Raw genomic sequence first — 5,404 nt, 5'->3', positions numbered from 1 at the left:
TACTCGTGGATCAAGTGAAAAGGGGATACAGATTCTTGGCGGACCCAAAATATTTTTAGCTTCTAAGCAAGGTGAGAACTTATTGTTTTACGAGCTGAAAATTCTAGCAATGACAAGAACACATTTGAGAATTTTTTGATTTCGAAAGTGTTTGGAAAATATAAAAATAACTTAAAATAAATTTAAAAAAAAGACTTAAAATAAGTTAGTAAATGTTTTACAAAGTTAAAAATCAAAAGCAAGTTTCCATTATTTTTTATTTATTGACTTTAAAGTCATTTAAGTTTGACCTTTAATTTTTGTTTTAAAAACGACTTTTTTAAGTCAATCCAAACAGACTCGCAAGACAATACAGGATATAATGTTTCTTTAGGTAAGTGAAAAGAGGTAGGACATTGTGTTCAATAGTTTAACCAACAGTTTTGATGTTTTATTTAATGCAATTGAAAAATATGGTAATGTTATGGGTCTAATTTTACATATTTCTAATCCTGGAATAGTTAAGATTATTCAAGAAAATCAGATTTAGGTTGATCAAATTCAATATATAATCAAGCTCATAATGAATACCTCAACTCATGAGGTCTCATTGATGGACTCCAATTTGTTAATAAACTTATTACTGTAATATTTTTTAGAAAAAAAATCGATATACTTTCGTCAGTTATTTTTCGTATAAAACTGCACAAAAATTATTTTTAGAAATTAATTTTATTATTTTAAAACAATTAACATCTTTTTTTAAAAAACTTGATGAGCTATCTGACTTGTATAAACTTACATTGACGTATGCTTAATGTACATATGGTTTTGGATATGATGAGTTTCATGATGATTATAAGGTAGTAGGTATTTTTTTGTATGTATGGAAGTTGCGCCTCATGTTGATATCAAAATTTATGGTTTAAAGAGTGATTTATGGAGAACCATTCATTGTTAAATGGATTGGATGCATTTTCATAGTTAGAGTGTGTTTGTGAAGGGGAAATTTCATTGGACTGCTAATTCATTCATGATTATAATGAGTGTGAGTTAGGGGAGATTATTTCTTTTGGTTTAGCTGATGAAAAAGTATTTCGGAGTTGGGATTGTTGGGACGTGATCTTTGTGCGTTTTCTCATCATTTGATAATTGGCGTACATATTTGGGTTATGAAAGAATATGGAGTTAAAGAATCTTGAACTAAGATGCGCACCATCGAGTATCCTAATTCAAGAGATATCAATTTTATCCGCCCATTTTCTTGTCAAACAATTAGCAGGGTCGTCTTAATCATTAGGTCACTAAAGTCATTGCTTGGGCCCGCACATGTAAGAAGTATATATATAAAAAAAGATGACCTTTAATTTTCTCCACCTTTCTAAAGGAATGAAACAATTTTTGAAAATAATTTTCTTAAGTGGAAAATTGTATTTCCATATTTATCTCCTAAAAAATTGACCTTATGTTATTATTTACCTTAAACTTATCTTTTTTTATTCTCTATTTTATTATTTTTATTCTCAATATTGAAGTCTCTCCTAAAAAAAATTTTATTATTGCTTACAAGTCAAAAAAAAAAAAATTATTTGCTTCTGAGTGTCTTCTCCAAAATCTTAAGAAGTGCAACAAGCAAACATTATATTGAAGGAACACAACACTATTTCAACTTATCAAATTCGTGAGTCAGGTTTTATTATTATAATTTTATTATATAATTTTTCTTGAACTTTTGTTATTGTTGATATTCTAAGTTAGTTAGTATATATATTCTCGTTTTAGTTATTATTAGAGAAATAATACTAGTACAAGATAATGATTTAATAAAAATACTCATTCGAATAGAAAGACTTGATTTTTTTTCTAATACATCTATTGCTTATAAAATAATGTTAAAAAAATTTGTAACTATTGCCTCGGCCTAAAGAAATTTTTTGAAACTAAAATTGATAAAATCTTATTTAAAATCAAAATTGTGTGATTGAATGCATTAGCTATATTATCAATTGAAAGTTACTAAAACAAATTGATTAGAAAACAATAATTAATGACTTCACATCTAAAAAGGATAGAAGGATAGATTTCAAATAAATAAATACATGATTATTAGTTTTTTTTTTAAAAAAAATAAATAGTAGGGCCCCTCTTTAAGGTTAAGCTTTAAGGTTGGTTTTTTAAAAATAAAGTATCCCAATGATTCTTGCCCCTTGATCGAAAAATGCGGGAAAAAAAAAGAGAAGGAAAAACTATGGACCGACCACATCATCTCAACCTCATAGAAATAATGACTAATGAGATATATCACCCAAAGGACGCCTTCGGCAACTAGGGGTGCCATAGAAACTTGTTCAATAATAAGTGAATGCAAACCAAACTTTTATGATAATTTAGAACCAAATCCATACTGAGGAATACAACAACCATGAAGATTGCAAATTTACTTATTAACTAGTATATATGAGTTATGTTATGAAGTCACCAGCACTTTGGTCTAGTGTAAGAACATGTTGCACGATTGTGGTAAGCGGCAATTTTCATAAGTTGGTTATTGATCAAAATCAAAATCAAACTACTTTATTGGGTTTTTAAACTATCAAAATCGAATCAAGCCAAACTAAATATAATATGCATTTATCAGTTTGGGTGTTATCAATTTCAGTTTAGTCCGATTATTCGGTTATTAACCCTATATAAAAGAATTTAAGATCATTCAATAGAGGGGGAAAAGATAACAATTCATTAAAATAGTTAGAACAACTATCATCACACAACTTTCGACCATTGAATTTAATGTGAATAAAGATTCAAAATTCACCATTTTGACCTAAAAGGAAAAGCAATGACATTTTTAGCCCCACAAAAGCTTATCATAGATAAACATATACATGAAACCGATAAGATAAATGTTATCGTCTTGGAGATTTTTACTTTCATAAATAAATTATAAATAAATTTTGATGAAAACATATAGTATCAAAAACTATATAATATATTATGCATGTATAATAATAAAATATATGTAAGGAATTTATCGAATTGGTTATTTCTTCGATTTTTTTTGAAACAAAATCATAATGAAATCAAATATTATCGTTTTTAAAAAATGTAAAATCAAACTAAATTCAAATAAAATTGACTTATTTAATCGATTTGATTCGATTTTTTATTCAAATTTTGAACACCCGTAGCGGTAAGAATTCAACTCTATCGTAGACAATAAAAGTTTGGTGGCTCATTGTCCAATGAAACAAACTTGACTTGTATTCGATGTCTATACAATAAATGTCGACATTAAAAAAACGTAATTAAGATGCATGTATAAAAAAGTCTCGCTGATTATTTTTAACCAAACAATAGTATTATTTTAGGTGATTTATATTTTTAGCATGACGGAAAAAATATATTATAAAAGAATGTCAGAAGTGGGATTTGAACCCACGCCCTCTTACGAAGACCAGAACTTGAGTCTGGCGCCTTAGACCACTCGGCCATCCTGACTTGACGTTCAATTATTAGTTATGAATTATTTAATACAGATCTTTTTAAAAACTAAATATTGCTGTTTTTGGAGAGAGAAAAAAAAATGCACCAGCCGGGAATCGAACCCGGGTCTGTACCGTGGCAGGGTACTATTCTACCACTAGACCACTGGTGCTTGTGATCTATTTTTCAATATTAATATTAAGAATCTATTGTAAAAAGTACACAATATAATTGGAAGTGTTGCTCTTTTTTTAATTTTAGTTTCCTAGTCAGTTTTTGATATCAGATTCGTGTTGAGTAGGATCCCATTTGGGGTGGAGTTGTCACTTTCGTGTGCAAAGCAAATCTCAATTTTGACCCTCATGGCTATGCAAATTGTAGACTCATATCAATATAAATAATCACTTACATAAAAGGCTCAATATCAAAATAAATCTTTGATAGTCATTCATACAAATTTACATGCATAATTATTGTTAGAACATGCACAACGGAAGCATTCTTCAAGATCACAAACTTACATAATAGCATAATAATGTAAACTAAATAAATTGTGAAACTTTAATTTTTTTGTAGTTTTCACATAACTCGTTTAGGGACTGAGACTCCAGGATTGCAATCTTCTACTATTTCCTGACTAACTCTCTCAATCAAGTCTTGTGTTGGCAGTAAAATTTTCAAGAAAAAAGTATGATCTTTTCTCAAGAACCACCACCTCTATTTATACTTTTCAGTATAAGGGAAAGGTTTGAACAATGAAATGTTTTTAGTCATAAGTAATAGTCACTAATAGTCATTAAATATCTTTAAGTGCATTTGAACACTGTTAAGTGTATCCAACAACCTTGATTAATAGTCATCAACAAATATTAAATATCATTAGGTGTATTTTGACATGTTAAGAGTATCTAACAATCATGAATTCATGATCAATAGTCATCAACAACCATTAAATATCATTAAGTGTATTTAGGAAGTCATTAAGCACCAAGAGTAATTAACAACTTAAACATCACCAATAGTCATTAATAACCATTGAACACTATTATTTACTTCTTTCATCTTCTAAGGAAATAATGAATTGCAAATTTTCTTCTTTCTTCTTTTTAAGAAATAAAAAAAAATCTCTTTTAAACTAATAAAACTTAAAAAAGGTTTATTGCTAAATTGAAAAAAGAAATAATAACAATTCTTTTCTTTTTCAAACTCTATCAATTAGTCAGGCATAGTAAGCCGCAAATTTATTAGCAGAGGCTTTCAATTACAATATTTAATTCGTAAAAAAATGAATTAACCTTATCATAATTAATCAAAGATTTTATCACTAAAATTCCGTAATTGCACTCCTCTATTTAATTTCAATTTTTTTATCGTTACAACTTATTTAACTCCCTATGTTAGAATTATCGACACCAATCAATTAAATCAAACTTATGAAAAAATGAATCCATTGATTAACTTAATCATTTATATTTATGCTTAAATCAATTCACGTGACGAATATACATATATAATCTACCTGCAGGGTTTTCAGGTGACTATGTATAAGCAACCATAAAGAGTTTTCTTTTTTCTCATATCTGAGATATGGTTTCATCAACTAATTAGAAAAGGGTCAAATATACCCTTGTACTATAGAAAATAATTTAAATATACCCTGATTAAATTTTTGGGCTAAATATACCCCTCATATTATACTTACGGGATAAATATATCCTTATGACTAACAGAGGACACGTGGACAACTAAGATTAAATGAGATGTACAAATTAAAATAAATCAAATTCGAATATAACTCATCTCGCCCCAAAAATTTAACCGACTTAATTATAACATTGACATACCCAATTTATATTTTATCTCCTTACAACTACTACTGACGATGATATTTGAGGCTCTTGGCGAGGAGCAAGAAGAAATAAAATGATAAATCAACCAGTAA

General features: G+C 28.1%; 2 non-coding genes across 2 annotated transcripts; both read right to left on the bottom strand.

The window, feature by feature from the left end:
- Positions 1-3,393: 3,393 nt before the first annotated feature.
- TRNAL-CAA lies at positions 3,394-3,477 on the bottom strand. Its single transcript has one exon. It is a non-coding gene; the product is annotated as a tRNA-Leu (tRNA).
- An 86-nt stretch (positions 3,478-3,563) lies between these two features.
- TRNAG-GCC lies at positions 3,564-3,634 on the bottom strand. Its single transcript has one exon. It is a non-coding gene; the product is annotated as a tRNA-Gly (tRNA).
- Positions 3,635-5,404: the final 1,770 nt, after the last annotated feature.

Source organism: Solanum pennellii, chromosome 5, assembly GCF_001406875.1.
Source record: "Solanum pennellii chromosome 5, SPENNV200".
NCBI lineage: Eukaryota > Viridiplantae > Streptophyta > Magnoliopsida > Solanales > Solanaceae > Solanum > Solanum pennellii.
This window is presented reverse-complemented; position numbering and strand designations above follow the sequence as displayed.